The 22,866-nt window shown below is 31.4% G+C and overlaps 1 protein-coding gene across 3 annotated transcripts in view; it reads left to right on the top strand.

Moving 5' to 3' along the window:
* LOC145280036 (G-protein coupled receptor-associated protein LMBRD2-like) overlaps nt 1-22,866 on the top strand; it is a 120,143-nt gene that overhangs the window by 13,442 nt on the left and 83,835 nt on the right. For all 3 annotated transcript variants that reach the window (XM_080131700.1, XM_080131701.1, XM_080131699.1), the window contains one exon: nt 5,617-5,655. The gene's annotated coding sequence lies outside the window, so the exon portion shown is untranslated. The remainder of the gene's footprint in view (nt 1-5,616; nt 5,656-22,866) is intronic.

Below are 22,866 nucleotides of genomic sequence, written 5' to 3' on the forward strand. Positions count from 1 at the left end.
TACCTTAAACTATATCCGATGGTGAGGCTCCCAACTTGCAAGCTTTGCAGAGTGTGGACCCACCCATTAATTGCCATTGCTCCCAGGTTCACTCTGATCCGGAGTGGTAGTACCTGTTAGGGTCCTAACTATGGGTTCAATAGAAACCGACTTGGAAAAAAAAAATATATATTCTATTAAAAAATTTTTCTTCAAAATAACTGGATTCAGCATTAAATAACCTGAAAAGGGTTGATATGCTGTAAAACAAAAACAACCAATCCTTGGAGTGCTCAGTTTTCTCAAGTAATGATGGTACCCTCTGTGAAACTTCCTTCTAAGAGCAATGTTTTTTCAGAGTAGTGCAATGTATTCTGAGAGCAATCTATTTTAGGAATATAAAATAAATATCCTATTTGTAGAATTATATTTGATAACTTTATTCAGCATTAAAAAATATCTAGAGATGCTTGATATCCTATAATACAAACAAAACCAAACTTACCATCAACAGGGACTTTTATCCTTGGATTGAGTATCATTCTATTCGGTTCAACTGATGATCAGCATGAGTGAACTGTTTTGATGCATGATGCAGTGGACTCATTTGAAACCAACTCATAGTGATTACAGTTGATATGTGTATATATATATCTGGTTTTTCCATGGCATTCTTGTGATTAAGTTTTTTTTATATGAGGAACATAATTAAATTTTGTCAAATATTGGCGGGTGCTATTAAAAATAATGCTTTTAATCTATATTGATATTTTATTTTTGATTAATTATATATCAAAGGGGGAGGAAATTTTAGCCTCACACTTGCAAATCCTAAGACTGCTACTCATAACACTGGGAAAAATTTAATGTACAATTTTTTCGTTATCACTTGCAAGTGTAAAGAGAGTGGGAGAGGAGAAAACCACTTGTTCTTTATGTAGTTAATATGTATGGAAATAATTTTTAAAAATTTGAAATTAAATTTTTGATAATTGTTCTTTAGATATTGTTTTAAAAAATAATCTGCATTCTTTTTCTTTCTTTTAAAGCCTAAAAATTTACTATTACTTTTTTTTTTTTTTTTACATAGTCGTCACCACTTATCAAGGCCGATAGGCCACTCAAGGATAAGTGTTAAAGAGTGTAGAGTAGTCAAAAGGACAATATAGTAATCGATAGTAATAGAAGTTCGGTAAATTTGTTAATTTTTTTCTTCTGATTTGCTAAAAGTTATAAAAATGAATAAAATCAAAAAGGTGGGGTGCTTTTTTAGAATTAAACCTATTTTAAAAATCAGAGGAAAGAAAATTAAAAAAAAAAAAAACAAACCTTTGATGTATGTACAAGTCATGGAATGAAGATGTCCTATTCCAAAAATTATGTAAATTGATCAAGTAGTCTTCTTTTTTTTTTTTTTTTTTTTTTTTTTTAACTAAAAAAATAAAATTTTATGATGAAACGAAACATTTTGATCCGCATAACAGAGACAACTTAATTCGAACCACTGAGCCTTCTAATGGCTACAATTTCCTACTAAAATTCGCTAGGAAACGATTTTTATATATATATTTCATTAAATAAAATAGACGTTTTTTTTTTTGTCTATTAATTCTATTTCCACTCTTTTCCAACTTCCAAATAAGTCTTCACTTCTGGCAGGGAAGAAAATAAATAAAGTAAAACAATTATTCAAAACTAGTTAAATGAATTTATCTCTGATGATGAATCCTGAAGTATTGGAAAGTACTCGGACTTATGATAAATATGGTAATTGCATCAGCCAGTTTCTGCCAGAAGTGAAGACTGTTATTCAGAAATTGGTAAGGATCGGAAATAGAATTAAGACAAAAATCGTCTATTTTATTTAATGAAATATGCTTAAGAAAAAAATGCTGCCTAAATGTACACGTGTGTATGTATATATAATATATATATAACTACTGGATCGATTTACGTCATTTTTGAAATATAAAATTTTCATACCATGATGGTATGTACGTCATAAAGATTTTTCTGCAATTTATTTTTTTTAACTCAACTTTTTTTAGACTTAATCCTAAATAAGCAATAAAAGTGTTAATTATACCTTTGAATTCTTAAATAATCAATTTGTATTAAAATAAAATAAAAAATGTTTTAACCAATGCATTTCTTTCAACTCTTCACTGTAGTGGTGCACAGAAAATCAGATGTTGACCCTGCAGCATCCAAATAAAAAAGTCTGTAAAATGATTTGCATGTATGCGGATCCATGCGGAGCATCCGTTAAAAATAATACAAAATATGTATAGTTTGAACCAATGAAAAGCATCTCTACTTAAATATGAAATTGGGTTTTTGGAATCAATTTAAATTTACTGTGTCTGTAAAAAACTACAGAAATTGATAGGAATTTGACAACCTGACTTTGCATTCCCTGGTATCAGCTTCAAAGAACTCTTGTCATAGCCAGACATATTCACCAGTCAAGACTTCAAAGAACATTTGGTGCAAGTCAAGAATTTAACCTGTATTAAAAAACAAAAATAAAGAAACATTTTTATGATGTACATATTGTCAAAAAAAAAACCAAAAAACGATTAATTTTCAAGATTTTTGGAATATGATATTTTCGTTCCATGACAGGTATGTACAGCATAAAGATTTTTCTGTATTTTTGTTTTTTAAACAGTCGTGACCCTTACTTTCTCCCTTTTTAGATTCATATATTTGAATCAAAGTTTGAATTTATCCACTTTTCACAGATTTTAAAAACCTAAGATGTGAAAATTCATTTATTCTAGAGAGGTGGACATTTACTCTTCCATTGGGCACTCCTTATGCGTTACCCCATCCCCACCCCCACCCCAGATAAATTCTTTTCCCATTTTTCAATAAACCATAAATCAAATACATGAACAAACTATCACCTTTTTTTTTTTCACACTTTAATTTACAACTTTGCCTGAACGGTTCGGGTTCGATCCTCATACTTACTTTTTTTTTTTACCCCCCCCCCCACACACACACACCTAGTGATTTCAAAAGTTAAAAAAATATGACTTTGGTGCCATCAGCTAGAATCGAAACCAAAACATAACGTTCCAGTCTTGGAAGTTTTGAAAAGTTTGCTCGAAATTACGTGATGGTTACAAATTGAGATAGTGATAACAAATTTAGACTTTCAGTATAATAATAATAATAATAATAGATTAATAATAATAATAATATATTAATGATAATAATAATAATAGATTAATAATAATAATAATAATAATGATAATAGATTGTCATTTTATTGAATGTTGAGTTAAGGTCTACATTTGTCCCACTTGATACTAATAACTGAATGAATATTAAACTAATTTTATTTTTTAATTGTTTTATATTGATTTATATATCAACAAAGAAATATATATATATATATATATATTTATATATATAAAATAAAAATTACAATTAAATTTACCAAAATGATCCAAGATGGTAAAATTAAAGTATATTATAAATATTAAAGAATTAATATTTATAAAGTTATCTCAGCCAAATGTAAAATCTTGATAAAACCAAATAGGAGATAGAGCTTATAATACGAGCAAACAGTTAATAAAACCTGTTAAAAAACACTTTGAAATGAGTTAAAAACATATTTAATAATTCCTACCCTCTGATGAGAAGGAAAGTATTTCTTCGAAACTCCGCGGATTAAGGACTATCCACTTATCTAGTGTTTCCTTTTCAGATTAAATATGTTTTTAACTCATTTCAAAGTGTTTTTAACATGTTTTATTAACTGTTTGCTCGTGTATATATATATACATATATATATATATATATATATATATATATATATATATATATTTATTTATTATTTTTAAAAATAGTAATGTTTCAGAGCCCTACTCCTCTTCAGTGTAGCTTGACTGTTGTTAGGATTCGAACCTCGGACCTTATGTATTTCAGTCCAGCATCTTAATCCATTATGCTATGATGCCATAGACAATTTACTGTTTAGTTGTTATCGTTTATTTGTTTACATAGTTTTTTTGTTGATTTTTTAAACGATATTAAGGTTAATGTCTCCGCCTCGGAGAACCGGTGTTTTTCTTAGAAAATCGCCCATTTTTTATTTGGACGTATTTTTTATTTATTATTTTTAAAAACAGTAATCTACGGACACGCGTATTTCGGAGCCCTACTCCTCTTCTTATATATATATATATATATATATATATATATATATATATATATATATTATGACTTTCACTACACCGATGAAGCCTGAAGGATCGGTCGAAAATTATGTACCTGTAAAAAAAGTTTTTCACTTTTTTTTTTTCATAATATTATTTGTATTCCTGCATGTCACCAATTGAAAACGAATAAAGAAAAGCTATAAGCTTTTATACTTTCCGTATTCTTTTTTATACATTTCCATTCATATATATATATATATATATATATATATATATATGTTTACTTGCCTCCCACAACAGCAGAATTAGACACGAGGTCGATTTTTAATGTGTGTGTGTGTGAGGGGGGGGGGCAGCTCTCCAAAAAGGGGCACTTTGATTAGTAACAAAAATAAAAAAAAATGTATCAGTCATGAAGGATTTCTAAAATAAGATAGTACATTTTAGTTAAATATCGTTATGAAGGAATATTAAATGAGTTAAGATTTTTTGTTTTTCTTTTAAAGAGATGTTTATTTACCTTTTTTAAAATCTGCTAGCTTTTGCCCATATAAGCATTTATTTTTATGAACCATTTTTTCTCCCTTTTCTTGACGATGTAGATCTCTCTCTCTCTCTCTCTCTCTCTCTCTCTCTCTCTCTCTCTCTCTCTCTTATAAGTCTGCTGGGTTTTAAATCGACAGTTCTAAGTCTATTCTCGTGCAACATGTGGCTTACAGGACAATGTATTAACTGGTGCTACCAGATCAGGCTGTCTGAAGATATTGGCTTTTTGTTTTTCTACTTCCTTTTGCAAAACTTATGTTCTGCAAAAACAACAATCCACCTTTTCCCCCTTTTTCTTCTTCCCATTTGCCCTTTCTCTTTCTATCTCCCCCACTTCCTGACTGATTTCCCATCTTAAAATGTACCAAACATTAATACTGTAACCCTTTTCCCTATCCCATTGCAAAACTCATTCATGTTCTGCAGGACAGGGAATAAAAACGATAAAATCCACTATAAAACAACCAAACCAAACCAAACACTACAGATTAGCGATTGAAGATACAAAGAGCTTGAAGAATAAAAAGCCTTCTACAAAATAACAGGATGCAACATGAATACTATTTTAACAAAATAACTGGACTCGGCATTAAATAACCCGAAAAGGGTTGATATGCCGTAAAACAAAACAATCAAACAATGTATTAAAATAAGGTTCATTTAACGCACAGCAAATTTATAAGAGAGAATTTTTACATCTCCATGAATAGAAAAAAAAGAAAGAAAAAACATTTGAGAATGCTCTAACACGAGCCTTTAAAAAGTACATAAACACCTTCATCTAAAGAAAAAAAATCTTATTTGACTTTTTAAAGAAATTTTAATATAATTATTTTGTTTTCATGATTTTAAACTTTATTGCAAAATTGTTAAAGTTGAATCTTTTCTTTCTCTTTTTCATATAATTACTCGACAGAGTGTATTTTACAAGACTTTTACATGTGGAACCGCTCTCGTAAGTATGAACATATTAATATTTACTTGTATATTATTAAAAAATGTTGAAATAAAAAAAAATGGAAAATTCATAAAATTTACTAAATCAAGTGTTCAAGCAAAGAAAATAAATGACTGACCCTTAATCCATGGATTTTCAAAGATAAGATCTCATCATCAGAGAAAGAACACTAATAAAATAACAAAGTATTAATTAGCATAAATTTTTAACATTTGAAAAATTGCAAGCAAAAAAATTTTCCCGTCTATTTTTAAGAAGAAAATTTTCAATGAAAATTCCAAAATTGAGTACAAAAACTTTGTACCAATGCAAATGTTCAATAAAGCAATTTTAAAATGGAGTAAAAATTAAGCAGATATGTAAAGTCCCATGTCTATGCTGATAATCTAGACACAATAGACTACTTGGAAGACAACATTCAATACGTTATTGCCCAAATACAGCCTAATTTAATGCATGTAGTTTGTGAAAATTGGACCTCTAGATTATGCCATATGTGTGAGCTGTAGTGCCATATGCCCGAAATTGTATTCTATAAATATAAAAGCGAAAATGTATGTATGTGTGTTCGTTTTTTCTGTATGTCTACCAAAGGCTTTTTTCAGAGAAGCGGTCGGTCGGTTCACAACTTTTTAAAACTTTTCATATCACATATAAATCGTAATATCTCACAGTTAACAACGAAGCTCACCTGTCTATTTAATTTGCTCGATTTCGGGAAGATAAATATTCAACATTTGTCACTCGCCGCATGCGGGTTAGTCTTTTTCCTATAACATCTTGGGAAGCGTTCTATCTCGCTGTCAAACTTGACCTCATTAACTCATTAAAACGGGAACCTGCCAAATCCAAGTAATTAAATAAATTCAAACGTGTTTCCGTTAGCATCTCAGGGTGGGGCAATGGTTAACGTCGCACTTTTTTTTTTTTTTTTCACGCTTTAATTTACAACTTTGCCTCAAGAGTTTGGGTTCGATCCTCATACTTACTTTTTTTTTTTTTTTTTTTTAACCCCACACCCACCCCTGGAGTTTCCACACACACCTCCAAACACCCAGGCAACGCCGGGTACCCCTCGCTAGTTAAATTATAAAAACTAAAAATTAATCTTTAAAATAAACCACATATTTCTATAATAAAAATATTTTTCTGCAATTTATTTTAATTTAAAGTTTAAAGCTTCTAAACAATAACACTTTATATTTGTCTGATATCATGAATTTTGAAATCTAGTGTGCATGGAGTATTTATTTTCTAACAATGGACAAGACTATTGGAATGGTTGTATCAAAATATATTTTGAAGATAGTTAGCAGTGTTTGGAGCATAACAACGTTTTTGTAATTTTTATTTTTTTATTCAATATTTTGAACATGCCTGCATTCTTCATCAGAGATAATTAGATGAGAAAAAAACAGAAAAGAATGCTTTCTTCGCTCCAAACAAAACACATTACCAGTGAGACATAAGGGGTTACTATGAATTAAGGGCCAGATTTATAGGGAGCATCATAAGTGGAGAGTTGTGCAGCAAGATGTTTGTTCACTTTTCATTTAAATTTTTACACGTTTGTACAGTCAGGAAAAACAGAACAGATAAGTTCTTTTCTAGTGAACGCTGTTATGACGGGCAACTATAGCTGTCCATCTCCTAGACCCAATGGTCCTGGATATGACCTTAAACTATATCCAGTGGTGAGGCCCCAGCTTGTGGGCTTTGGGGAGTGTGGAGCCACCCATTAATTACCATTGCTCCCAGGTCCACTCTGACCCGGAGTGGTAGTACCTGTTAGGGTCCCAACTATGGGTCAAATAGAAACAGACGTGAAAACAACAAATATATTCTATTAAAAAAATTTTTCTTCAAAATCCTTGGATTCGGCATTAAATAACCCGAAAAGGGTTGATATGCCGTAAAACAAAAACAACCAACCAACCTAGACCCATTTCAATGTAAATTTCAATATTGGGTACAAAAACGTTGTACCAATGCAAATATTCAAAATAGCAATTTTAAAATGAAGTAAAAATTAAGCAGATATGTAAAGTCCCATGTCTATGCTGATAAACTAGACATAATAGACCACTCGGAAGGCCACATTCAATCTGTTATTGTCAAAATACAGCCTAATTTAATGCATGTAGTTTATGAAAATTGGGTCTTTCTGTGGTGTCATATGCCCATTTATTTCTCATTCCGTCCATAGCCATTCATGGTAGGCTCATTGATTAGCACGCTGGAAATCTAAATGTAACTCTTGTTTTGATTATGTATTTTTTGCAGACTATTATCCTCATCTTCATAGTTGTTGTCTCACCACGTTTCTACCAACTCCTCCTCCTGACCTTCTTCAGGTAGTTAACTGTGACGGGATAGGAATGCTGAGCCTTGTAATTGTATCCCTAGTAATTACTGTCTTCCATAGTTGTTTTTTTCTCACCACGTTTTGGCTAACTAATCCTCTGGCATGCTTTGGGCAGGATTGAAACCGCTATTTTCAGACAATTCTTACTTGGAACCGTAGAGAATCAACGCCTTTATCCACTGCACTGCGGACCTTTTGTTCGGGGATTTTAAAATAACTGTCCATGCTTATTTAGAATTACACTTATTAAAAAGATACAGAAAAATCTTTATGATGTACATACTCATTATTGAACGAAGATGTCATATTCCAAAAATCATATAAATTAAGTAGATTTTTTTTAACTAAGAAAATATAATTCTATGGCTAAGCGAGAAATAGTAATTTGATCAGCCATGATGTATGAATAAGGATGAGACAACTCCGTATCAAGATCAAAATCTGCCTTTTAATGGATACATTTTAATGGATACATTTTAGTATTTAAAATGTTAAAAATTGTAAATTTTTATTTTCTTAAAAAAACTATTCGATCAATTTTTGTGATTTTGAGAATGACATCTTTATTCTATGATGAGTTTTCCTCCATCGCTGATGAGTGGATGTCACTCTTGGGTTAAAGAATTATTCAGTGTACTGAAAGAGATATTATCCTAAAAAGGACAAGGTTTGTTCTAGAAAAGAGAGATAGATCACAAATGTCTAATCAAGAAAAAAAGGACATTGATTAATGTGCTCAGTTCAAGAGTGGTCGAGGGTAATGACCTTAATGGAGCTGGAGAGTTACATGGCCTCTGAGCTGGTTGAATTCATTGCTCATGAAATAAATGTAGTCAACAGCTGGAAGACGTAACAGAAACAGCTGATCGAATCAATAACTGAACCACTGACACTAGTAAACCACTAGATACATGGACTGTTGCCAGAAAGAAAAAATTAATATGGTTTCAGGGAATCAGATATGAGCCAATACCTGAAATATGGTCAACAGATTTCCTACAACAGAAACTACACTTTGATCGTAACAACTAGAGGCGAGTAGTTGACCTGAAAAAAAAAATTCTGTTCACTGCCAAATTCATGTTAAAACAAGTACTACAATGGATGAACCAAAAAAAAAAAAGATGAAGATTGTCAATTACCAGCATCTAGTTTGTTACTAAGGGAGTGGCAACTTATACAACAGTCCACAACATATTTATATTGTAGACTTTGATATTTGAAAATGATTTTGAAACCTTAAACAATCAATTCCAAACTAATGTCTAACCAGAATAATCGAAGAAAAATGGCAAGAATCTTAGGGTGAATGCCAAAATAATAAATTATACAAGATTTGGCCAACTATTAAGTGTCCCTTAGGCAAGTAGAAAAGAGGTTGTAGTAGTGAAACTTTTTATATGACATGTATATTTTATTCACAAACGTTGATTAAGCTACAATAAAACTGAAGAAAGTACTACAACTCGAAGAATCTAAAGGACCTTTTTAAAGACACAAATCCATCCAAAGTCTTAGATTTCATTAAAGAAGTTGGTCTGTTCAAAGACATTTAATTTCAATTAAAATATTTTTTATTTTATATTTTTAATTTTATTATTTTTATTTATTATTTTTTATTTATTTTAATTTTATTTTTATTAAAAATTTTTTTTTTTTTTAAATTTTATTTATCTTTTCAAAAAAATATAAAATAATTTTCGTACCTTAGGATTCTGTGTCACATTTTTATTTGGCATTAAATAACTCATAGATGGTTGATATGCTATAGAAAAAAAAAATCAAACCAAATCTAAAAATGCAGAACAATTCATTAATAGCTTCAGTTGTATCTTAAATACAAAGCCAGACACACAGAGGTTCGTATACATACAGTACTAATTTATGTATATAGCATATTAACTCTAAAAATAGGTATTGTTCTAACCTCAAATTCCCCTCAAAAGATATACATATACTATAAAACTAACAAACTCAAATCATTGAATGCAGGAATTCTCATAAAGTCGGTCACTATTTTTCTGGTTATTCAATCATGTTTAGTTTTTGCTAAGAATAAATGAATCACAGAAAAAAAAAACCCCAATGATTAATTAAGTTGATTATCAGAAATCCTATTATCCGATTGAGGAATATTTGGATGAATACTAATGCTTTGTAAGCTTTTATAACGACCACCATTATATTGAATCATGTACTGTGACTTAATATCCAACCTTTTCAAACTTTACTCATTCTAGCGTAAAGTGCCATTCTCCTCAGACATAATGAAAATAAAGCATTCTGATACTATGTACTTCTTTTATAAGAGAAGTTAATGGCAGAGTTATTCTTCAAAATAGTTTGTACAGAAAAGATAGTGGCTTAATGGCTACTAAAACAGACTACGGAATTGGCATGCCGACTTCAAATTCTTTCAGGTCATACCAAAGACTTCAAAAATGGTACTTGTTTTCTTGCTGAACACACATCATTATAAAATGATGATCAAGAGTAAGTGGAACAATCTTGGAAAAGAGTTGTGCCCTCCCCTACATCTCTTTGTGTACTGGTTAATGAAAAGGGAGTTTTCGAATCTCCCTCATTTATGGTCGACTACTTACTGTTTTTATGCACTAATAATGTTGGATTGACAGGTGACTCCAGGAAGAGAGGCATTTGATCGGTTGTACACACAAATTGATCCATTTGAGAAATGTAAGACTTTCCACCATTGTCTATTGGAATGCATAATTTGACCAGAAATATGTCGGAGGATATCGGTCAAAGGATTTGAAACAATAGACAATGGGAAATATTAAACATTCCAGGGGGAAAGAATGTTTATATAAATCGACACAACAGAAAGCGGGGCAGTCAGTCACAGAGCGAGAACAAGCTGACACATTCTTAACCGTCAAACATCTACACCACCCTCATGCACCTTCACTGATGTTAAACACTCGTTATAACTGTAAATCCAAAAACTGTTGGTGGTGGGAAATAAAGCAAAATATTTTATAAATCAGCTGTGTTGTTTTACTTGCTGTCAGTGTGTATATATCATGTACCAATGACAAAAGTAGATTTAGCAATTATATAGACTGAAAAGCACATTTGAATGACTAGTCCCAGCGGATATATAATAATAACCTCAAAGATATGGATCTGTTCCTCATCTCCACTCTAGGCATATGTCCCTATTCACTTGCCTCCCCACAAGGACTTATTTAGATAAAAGGTTGAATTTAATGTGGTGAAAAAGCTAGTCATCCCACCCCTGTAAAAAGGGTATTCTGATGGGAACAAAAAATAAAACAAAATGCTTAAAAGGGTCTCTTCTTCACTATCTGAGAATAGAACAGATACTACACTGTCATCCTATCTTGAAGGCTGGATGCTGTCTACATTTTAGGAAAATTAATCAGAATCAGAAAAATCAAAACTTTTGGGGTACTGTTATTGGAATTTGGAAAGGTTTGTGCCAATTTTCCAATGCCAAAAATGATTCTTTCAATTGTCTTTTCTTTTGTATTTGTTAGAGACTTAATTTTCCATTACCGGTACTAATGATAAAATAATAATTATGTGCTTTGAGTTATCAGTAAAACTAATCCCCCCCCCCCATTACCCAGGAGTGTATTTTTACATTTATGAAAAACATTACATGGATATTTACGGTAATCTGACCCTTCCCCCACTAAAAAAAATTATAGCTTAATATTGATATATTTTAAAAGAATCAAAATCAGCAATTTTAATCAGAATCGGTAATTGAATCAAATTCGGAGTGGGGTTGGACGAAATATTGGAATTGTCCCATCACTAATAAGAGACCTTCGCTTAGTTTCAAAATATCATGGATATTCATTTGTAAGAGCCTATAGTGAAGCAGGGCATTTACACCCCCCAATCGCATATCTCCTGAACTGACGATGCTGGGTTAAACAGAGAAAAACTAGAGTTTTCTTGCTGCTAGAATAGTTGCACAACCAAGCCTCGAGAATTTAGTCTGTCTTGCTATTTAATCTATATCTGGATTCATACCTTTCCTAAGAGTATTAGTGAAATTAATGCACAGTGATCCTAGTAGGATTACATATTAGGGATCATACATCAATAGGGATTAAGTCAGCTAGTGTGGATTTTGGCAAGGGTCACACTTAGTGCATGTTATGATAACCCCAATCTGCAAAACAGAATCATTCCAAGAGATGGGTGACATAAAGTTGAAGCAAGGGGCAGCAGGTCAAACGGTGAACAAAATAGAATGAGATGATTTCACGTTTTTCGAGATGAGAGAAAACAATGGTTTTCAAATCCATCTGTTTGTCTGTCTTTGAGACATCAAATAATGCAAGTTTGCCATGGATTGCATGAGGCAGTTAACCAATAATGTAGAAAACTTTGACAATCGCTAAGTGAGAAATGTTACCTTCATGTCCCTGTCCATCGCTCGGTTCAGTTAAGTTTTAAAAAAATTAACTAGATAATTAGCTAAGAGAACATTAGTCTCTTTCTCCCTTTCGAGTCTGTTTTCTCCAAAATAAAACCTTTAATAAAAATCTCAGCAAACATTGTGTTGCATAACTTTCTGCATAAAAAAGAATCTTATTGCATAGCAACTGCTAGACGAAATTAAAAGAAAAGGTTTTGGTGACAGATAAGGCGCGATAAAAGACCCAAGCACGTATGTATAAAGAACCAGTTGTTATTGAAAATATAATAGAAATCTAATCCAGCATGCCAAGTCAACTGTTTGTACTGGTAACCACTACACCACTTCCACATTTTTATATATAATTTGCATATATATTTTGTCTTCAATTGAGTACAATAATAAATCATTTACAAAATTTATTATTCCCACTTTAAATATCAAGAAAGGTTGATCTGCTAACCCCCCCCCCCGAAAAACTCAACCAAATTACATGTTTCATTATCCATCATGAAATCTAATTTTATAAAAAAAAAAATAAAAAAATGGGATCAATATAAAAAAACATGCCCAGAAAAGAAAGGAATGGAAATTTGAACAGTAAAATATTAAACTATACAAAATCTCCAGCTTCATAACTTTATATAGCTTCAACCAAACATAAATAGTATGTTGTTTAATAGAAATGCTATAGAAAAATACAAAGTATCAATACTTTTGACAGCTACCATTTATGATAAGATTTGAACTAAGTTTTCAAATAATGATGCAAAAATGCCATGGGTCGCATGAGGCAGTTAACCAATAATATAGAAAACTTTGACAATCGCTAAGTGCGAAATGTTACCTTCATGTCTCTGTTTATGTGTTCCATAATGATGCAAAAATAAGTTTCTTAAGCTGATGCTACATTGTTCATTAAGTGTTTAAAAAATATTTAATCCAATCAATAAATTTCTGGATATTTTAATTCTACAACATTTAATTACATGAACGCTGCCTGGGCAATGTTGGATACTCCTGCTAATTGTTACTATTAAGTTTAAACTTTATTTTGATTCTCTTAAATCTGCAAAGCAAATTTTTTGTAGTTAAAATATGTGAAAGCGATCCCCTAGTCTAAATTGTGAAATAATTGGTGGGGGTTATATCTCCGAATTTTTTAAAATGAGAATTGATAATTTGGATTATTCAGACTTCTGTTCTCATCTTGAATGTTATTAATACAATGTTTCCGCCGATGTAATCTCCGATCTTCTTCATGCGAATATATTGTTGAATTTAAGACTCTTTCTGCCTAACTTGGGAATCTGCATGTAATTTCAAACGGAACCCTTTATTTAATCCACAGGAGCAGCATGCTCTTGTTCCATCGACCATGACTAGGTAGAAGTCTTTAAGTAATTGTCAATTGTATTCTGAGTATCACCCACATTGAGGATTGAACCTTCAAGCTCTGTAAGAGTGTTACTTACAACTGAAGTTTACTTAGTACTTTATCCATTACATAGGTCCTTGCAGACAAGATACATCTGAAAAAGGTCGGAGGTTACATAGATGAAAATGTTGTCTGAATAACACATCAGACGAGAACAGTAGCCCAAATAATACAAATTGGTATTTTTTTATTTTTACTTATTTTCAGGCTGTTTACATGTAAAGATATGATTGCCTTAAAAAAAGTGTGTTTCTGATTTTCTTTTTTTCTTTTTTTCTTTTTCTTTTTTTTCTTTTTTTTCTTTTTTTTCTTTTTCTTTTTTTCTTTTTCTTTTTCTTTTTTTCTTTTTCTTTTTTTCTTTTTCTTTTTTTTCTTTTTCTTTTTTTTCTTTTTCTTTTTTTCTTTTTCTTTTTTTCTTTTCTTTTTCTATTTTTCTTTTTTTTTTCTTTTTTTTTTTTTGTAAATGAACAAATGGTGTATGGCTACAGTTTTTTATCACCATACTTTTTTTTTTTTCAGCCAATCACACCCATGTAAGTTTGCACAAAGTGTTGAATATGAAGTTATAAAACTCCCACCACTCCCGGACTATTTATCTTTTTTTTTTTTTTTCTTTAACAATTTCAATATCAACATCAATTCCATCCATTGACCATTATTTTGATAAGTTCATGTGACACACCATCAAAATAATTCTCTTTACAAGTTTGACCTTTTAGACAGAGCTTCATTTTTATTTTATTGAAATCACAATACATCATTAACATTTTTTTTTGTTTTCATCCATAAAACTATTTGATGTAATAAACAGCTAGATGTTTAAATCGCTATTAATTGCTTTCTGTTGTAGCAATCTCTTTGAATCATCAACATTCCAATCATTGTTCAAGCAATTGAATCTCTTTCTATTTGGTTGCAATATTATTTTGGCCAATCCATTAAACAATCATAGTTTTATTAGAATATAAAAAAAAAAATGTATAAGTTCACATACAAGCCTTAAGTTGCAAACGTACAAGAGGTGTAAAATCAAATAAGCTTAACATATCATGTGTAATTAGATTTATGAATGCTGTCAGAGGCTATCAGCTATGATTTCAGATCTATTAAGCAATTTTTAGCCTGGCCCGTACTTAGATGGGTAACCATTTGAGAATACCAGGTGCTGTAAGCAAACACTCCACTGAAGTGTTTAAATAAACTAAACTTTTTAACCCACTAAAAACGGGGAGGGGGGGGGGTTATAGCCTGTTGTTGACTTAGAATGAGTGCTTTATGTAAAAATTGATGGTTGAAAATGGTTAAATTTGTGCTCATTTTTGCATTAAATCCTAATTCCTATGAATCCTTAACTGTGCATCAAACAGATACTATAATACTTAGTTCCCTGCACCTGATCATAACAAACGTCCATACAAAATTTCAGTTAGATCAGTTCAGTAGTTTCTGGAAAAAAGTGGAACGGGCAGATGAACAAAAAGAAATATAATGTAGATTGCTGTGGATATAACTAGCTTCCTGTTAATGGGATTATTTGATTTTGTAATCATTTATAGACCAATACTTTCAAAAAGTATGGACATGTAAGTTTCTCTCGTCTATTGGGTAAAATAGTAACTTGTGTTCAATTAATTGGATATAATGAATTGCTTGCAGTAAGTACTGTACTCGAGGTTTATTTGCTATTAAATTGACAAATCAAACAAATCAAAGAGTGAGTTCAAATCTCAATGTGACCTGTAATTGTCTAGTGCTGTCGAATACCTCATCTTTTTAACTTGGGCGAAATAAATGTTTCATTCATGAAAAACACAAAAAGACTTTGCTGAGGTTTTCAAGGTTTTATTGGAGAGAATTTACTCATGGAGAGAGACTAAAGTTATCTTTTGATTGCTACTTCTAACAAAATGGTTAATGTGCAGATGGACAGCCATTGGTAACATTCAGCTTAGAATATTTTTATATTATTTGGACTTGTCCCATTCGTGTTGCTACCTATGAGAGACTGATTTGTTTCTCTCCCTTAAAAACATAACGTCACGTAATGTTCTCTATCATTCGACTATGTTTTGTCCAGCATGTTTGACCTTTGCCCTTGCTTTTTTTTTTTTTTACACGGTGGTCACCACATATCAAGGCCCGGAAGCCACTCAGGGATAAGGGTTATCGCAAGTACAGTATGTTAGTGGGGAGATTTATTGAAGTGTTTACTTGAGGTGGTGGTGAGGAATTTTACGTTGGACTTGAAGACATCCAGGTTGTAGTCAGGTGGGAAGCAGACAGACGGAACAGAGTTCCACAGGCGTGCAGTTCTAAGAAAGAAGCTTTGTTCATGGAATCTACGTTTTAATTTAGGCACAATCAATGTTTACCTATCTTTCATTCAACCTTGAGAACAGTTCTGTTTTACAGATATAAGTTATCCTGACATGTACTAATGTGACCCTTATCAAAATTCACTTAATTGTTACTTATTAGCATAGTGTCCCTCTGTAACAATTATAATATAATACTAACAATATAATATTATACTAGACACTAGATACTGTGAAAACAGGTGAAATACATAGCCCATTGACTAAAAATTAGTATTTATGCTAAATTAATGGTTAAATATGGTTAGATTTGGGCTAATTTTTGTATTAAATACTAATCTCTATTAATCACTAGCTGTACATCGAGTATCACTGAAGTTAAGCAACGATGAGCCTGGCCAGTACCAGATGTGTGACCATATGGGAAAGCTAGGCACTATATGTAGCGTGCTGAGTCATAAGAAGTTTCCAGTTTGGTATCTTGGGGCGCATTAATTCACTGGGAGAGATGCACCCCTAGTCTTCGTTAAGACATGCACCTAGGAGAAGGTAACTCTGATGACATTGGGCGCAAGACGTTGGATGGGCATGGAAGAGGATCTAGCAGATTAACGTTTCTATGGTATTAAGAGTTACGTTATTCGACTGCAGCTATGCAGATGATTTAAGGACAACGGATAGGTGCGAACAGGCAAGTCGATGTCATTGCGCTGGGGAAGGTAATGGCAACACACCTTACGTATTCTGCCAAGTTCAAAATCATGTGATGTCTTCAGAGGAATCGGACTGACAGTGGACCGAAGCCTATGGAGAACACTAACAATGATTTCATCTACGGCGTGAACGTGCCACGATACAAAAAGTGCATTGAAAAAATACCACCATACTTAGTTTGCAGCACCTCATAACAAAATGTCCTTGCAAAATTTAAGCCAGATTGAACCAGTAGTTTGAGAGAACTTCTAGAGTAAACGTGGTATTGTGGTGACTAATCCCTATTAATCCCTAACTGTGCATCAAACGGATACCATAACACTTAGTTTGTTGCACCTTATAATAAAAGTCCATGCAAAATTTAAAGAAAATAACCTTAGATAATATTAAGATATTATAAAGTTTTAAAATAAAATTAATTTTTATCTTTATTCATCCAGTAGAATTAGAAATCATTACAAATTTAAATTAGAAACACATTTTTCATACATAAGATTAAAGAAATGACCATTTGTATACCATTATGTCCACATAGGCTGTTAATACACACAACACTTCATACGCGGAGAGAATATAGCAGTACAAACTTTTGCCATTGCCAAATAACAACAAACACGTTAGGTCGTTTCTTATCAGGTCAGTTGAATCACCACCTATAACAATTAAAAACTATGTACGAACAAAGTTTTATATAACTTTTAAGCCATAGATTTTATCATTATTGTCGTTCTCATATCTGATAAGCATTTGATTAAAAAAAAAAAACAAAGAGAAAAACGTTTACACTTAAGTGTACATTTTAACTGGCATTCCTTAATTTTTATGCTGAATGTAGAAATTGTTGCCTATAAGCCTTATTATATATGTTATTTATTTATTATCTATGACTAGCGAGGAGGGAGCAGCACCCAGCCTTGCTCGGTCGTAAAATATGCTGTAATATATTTTTAATTCATGCAGATTTCGTATTTCTTATTAGAGCCAATTCTCTATTAAATATTATATTGTACCTATATAGTAATGATTTAAAAAACTAAAAAAAAAATGATTTGGAAACCATTAGCTTGAATCAAAGCCAAAACATTTAACGCTCCAGACATGTTCCCTACCATTTGAGCTATCAACGGGTAGATAAGAAAGATTTAAAATTAAACCACTTCAAACTATGAATGAATTTGCACATGCGCAAAAATAATAGAAATATGTTGGCAAATTCAAATGAACATTTTGTATTTCAGCTTGCTGGCATATTTCTGTACGCGTTATCCATCCAAACAAAGATTTTACTCATTATAAACCATCCTTAGTGCATGATTACTATTTCCAGTTAATTTCAGTTTTATGTGACCAAGAGTTTAAGAGTTTATCAGTTAAATATTTTCATACAGGTACACACACACACACATACATACATACATACATACATACATACATACATCTACTGTTTTATTTTTATAGAAGACTAGTGGGGGGTACTTGGTGTTGCCCGGGTGTTTAGAGGTGTGTGTGAGGGGGGAGTAAAATCAAAACAAATCGAAGTAATAACCCTGTTTAAAATAAAACAATGTTAAAACTTCTAAAAAAAATCGGGGAGGGGGGGAAACAGTTAAAAAATGAAGTGATGCAATACGAACGGTCTGGCGGTGCCTGTGTGTTTGGGGGGGGGGAGTTTGGGGGAGGGAGGTAAGCTCGAACCCCAATCCTTGAGGTGAAAGCGAAAAAGAAAAGCCTGATGACTTAACTAAAAAGTGAATTAGGTCAAACATCAATTCTGCAGTTAAGTATGGCTGCAAGGCAGTTGTTTTGGTTTTGTTTTTCCAAAGATGTTGGGTTGGGGTGAAAACCAGCTCCCCATAAAAAATGGGGGTGTCCAACCACATTGATCAAAAGCTGATTTGCTTTCTGGACGTCCCTGAGGGCCGGGTTGAGAACACAAATTCATTTTCAAAGTTTTGCTTTTTTTATACTGAAAAGCGAAACGAAGATGTGGTGATTGAAAAAAAATCTCAAAAATAGCGCGTAGAAGTCAGGCAAATTAAAGATAGACACGACCCCCGTTCTTAATTCGTAGATATTATGATTTAGACAGTATATAAAAAGTTTTAAGAAGGAGTGACCGAAAGCCCCCCCCCCCACCCCTGAAAAAAAGCCTTTGGCGGACATACACAAAAAATGCACACACACACACACACACACACACACACACATATAATAACCAATTAGTGAATTATTTTTTGAAATTTGAATGCCTACTGGAGAGAACATGAATGCCTAATAGACATTGTCCTTGAGTGTCTAAGATTTCTCTGTACACGGCTTTGTCAGGACAATCTGGCATGAGGATACTTTTACTTACAATTAAACCCTGACCAAATATTTACAATAACATACTATTCACGATCCAAATAAAGTCTCGTCGGTATGCCTAATCTACACTGGCTTTTTCAAGAAATGGTGCATCTTCAAGTGATGTTACCTCAAATAACAACATGAAGCTGAGTACTCCACCAGACTAGATAAATTCTTGCCCTGGAATCCAGTAAGACCAAGAGACCACAAGAAAAATATTTCCCTAAATTTGGTAAACGGTTGTAAGTAGAAGATTAATTATTAATGAAAACTGTTTTCGAAAACAGTTGGCGAAAATCGAGTTTTGCTAAATTGGCTTAAGATTTCAGAAAATAATTATCTTCCTTGTTATGAGTCAAACTCTCTGGTTTCTTTTTTTTTTTTTTTTTTTTCGTTACACAAACTCAATTTTAGTTAACTGTCTTTGAAGACTTTATGTTAATTAACTTGAATGTAGTGGTGGGACGATTAATCGGAATCGGAATCGTAAGAATCGTGTATTTTGGGAGGCATCGGAATCGCATTGTTAAAAAATACCTTAATTTTCCGATTCCTTCATTACGATTCTTTTAGTCTGATGTTGAAAAAAAGAAAAAAAATTCCTGATATTTCTAACTGCAAGAGAGAAATGTAGCATGTTATAAAAAGAAACCAAGGAAATTCATTATTAACAGGGCAATGCTTAGTGCCCCATCCCTTACAAGGTTCATTCATTCAGATCTATTGTGATCAAAACTACAAAAGAGTTAACTTGAAAAGGACTATGCAGGGCTCTACATTGCGAGTAAAAAAAAACAAAAAAAAACGCTTATCTTTTTGGCGACTGTTTTTTTTACTGACAAATCTTCTAATAGTGAATGAAAATGCTTTTTCAACTTATATTTTCTTAAAACGAGCAAAGTCAAATTATTTAAACAGTAAAAGGTTTAATAGAACAATATACTTTTTTCTTTTTTTAAAAAGAAGGCTTTTGAAAGAAATATCTCTAAAATGAAATTGATCACGTTGTATTATTTCGCAAAATTTGAACAGTAGTCGGCTTCTTTTGAAGTTTAAAAAAAACCGACCCCATACCTATCTCTTCCAAACCTAAAGTTATTAAATTCGTTAATTTAAGGGTAATTAATTCAATTCAGTCAAGTTGTTTTTTTTTTTAAATTTCATTGAAATAAAATCCATTTAAATTTTTTTTCTCCAGAAAGATAAAACCCTGAATTTGATTATATTAAAAGCAGAATAATATAATCTTTTTTCTAGAATTTTAAATTGAAAATTAAAAAAAAGTGTTTGACGCAGTTTTTTGCCGAACGAAAAAGAAATATATATTTTTTAAAAGGTGTTGTAATCAATTAATTTTTATGTCTAAATAATATTTACGATTAATTAAATAATTTCATTTTAAAAAGTATTTATAAATAGAATTTTACTTAAGACTTATAGTTTAGCAATATTGAACCGCATCAACCATGTGTGAATTGAACACAGTCAACCAAAAAAAAAAAAAAAATTCAAAAGAAATGCATATTTGCATTTCATTATGTAAACTTTTATACATTGGTTTCAAAAATTAAATTCTATAAGTTTTTTTTTTGTTTTTTTTGTTAACTACTGGTTGGTACAATTTACCGCTCCATCCCTTTATATTTTTTTCTTTTTGTCTTTTTTAGCGGATTATTTTCAATTAATTATCCAAATAAGTGACTAGCTTTAAAACAAAATTTAATAGTAATTTATTTGTTTACAGATAAACTGAATTTTCTAATATGGCCTCAAAGTCCAAAAAAAGTCTTGCATGGAAACTTTTTGAAGTTGATGAAGATCATGAGTTGAAAGCCATTTGCAAAGTCTGTCAAATTAAAATATCACGAGGAACAAAACCATCTAACATGACCACAACCAACATGTTAAATGTTTTAACTATGAAGCATCCAAATGAATTGGAGGAGCAAAATAAAAAAGGAAAGGAACAAAAAATTACCAACTAGTCACTCAGAGCAGTTTTATTAGTGAGGGTCGAAATCGCAGTGTCTTTTTTTTTTTGCCTAAGTCACCAATTTTTTTAACCTTCCTTAACTTCAAAGAGTAAATACAATATATACAACTAAAAAAATAATTTAAAAAAATGCTGATTCTATTCATGAAAAATTCTTTTAACTAGAAATTAAAACTTAGGTAAAGATAGCTGACTGACAGCAACAGGAGCACTGGTTAACTACTGAACCACATGGAAAGGTGTGGGGGAGGAAAAAAGGAAATTAAAGGATGATAATAAATTATGATAACCGTCTTTGAAAGGCACTAAACTCCTAAAATTTACTTCTTTAAAATTTTAGGCGGCATTCCCCGGCGATTTTAAAGCACTCTCTCTCCAAAAAAAAAAAAAAAGATTTAATTTTTAAGTTTGGGAAAGATATATTTATTATAACCGAATTCCTGTATGAAGACTGGATCTACTTTATTGGACGTTAATTTGTGAGATAAGTAATTTTTCAATGTTTAATGTTTTTAAAGTTTCAATTATCAATTAAATTTTTTTAATTGCGTTTTTTTTTTTTCAATTTATTTATAAAAAAAAAGACAGGGTTTAAAATGTATTTTTCAAGGTAACAAGCTTCGAAATAAGTCTAATTAAAAAAAATCACTTAATTTTTAATTTCGACAACCCTGAGAATTTAATTATTAAAAAAATATTGAAATGTGACATTTTTTTTATTTAACATTTCTATTAGTTCAATTAATTTTCTTTCAATAATTGATTTCACTCAACAAACTTCACCATTTTTTGTTTTGTTTTATCTTTTTCTGTAATTTTGGTAACTATTTTTGCTCAATTTTATCTAGTATTTCATTTGTTTTTTATAGTGGTATCATTTTTATATGTGTTCCTTTGATATACCCTATTTCAAAATTAGTTTGGCTAAACTTATTCTTCACGTTAAAAACGTGTAAAAGTAATGAAAAAGTAAGAAAAAACAATAGGTGTTAACTACCCTTTGTGAATTATGGAGGTCTGAAGAACTGCCATCACAAATACAACTATCAATAGCCAAACAAAAAATCGTTTTTGAAATTCCTTTACTTGTAACTTTTCGCTATACCTACCTTTTGGTATAAAACACAAAAACTTTCGATTAATGGTATTTCTCAAATATGGTCGTTAACTTTGGAAGGGTTATTTTGTATCTACAGCGCCATGTCACGTGGTATATTGTTTTTTTCATTACGCACGTTCATTTATAAATTATTAAATTAAATATTTATCTTTTTTTATATTTAATTAGTATATATTTTCTTTCTCTTCCGCTATATTTTTTTTATTTAATTCATTAAATCTGTAAACTAAACTGCTGATTCTATTCTCTATCTATATAAGAGACAGGTACGTCCAAGGATGGAATACTGTTGCCACATCTGGGCAGGAGCTGCTAGAAAGGACTTGTCCTGCCTTGATAGAGTTCAAAATAGACTTCGTAGCCTCGTAGGAGATGTCCTTTTCTCCTCCTTGCAACCTCTATCTCACAGAAGAGATGTTGTGAGTTTGTCTCTGATGTATCGTTATTTTCATGGAAAGTGTTCGACTGAGCTTCAATCTATGGTCCCCCCTCGCCAA

The sequence above is a fragment of the Euprymna scolopes genome, chromosome 7 (genome assembly GCF_053919585.1).
Source record: "Euprymna scolopes isolate OS-2025 chromosome 7, ASM5391958v1, whole genome shotgun sequence".
NCBI classification, from domain to species: Eukaryota; Metazoa; Mollusca; class Cephalopoda; order Sepiida; family Sepiolidae; genus Euprymna; species Euprymna scolopes.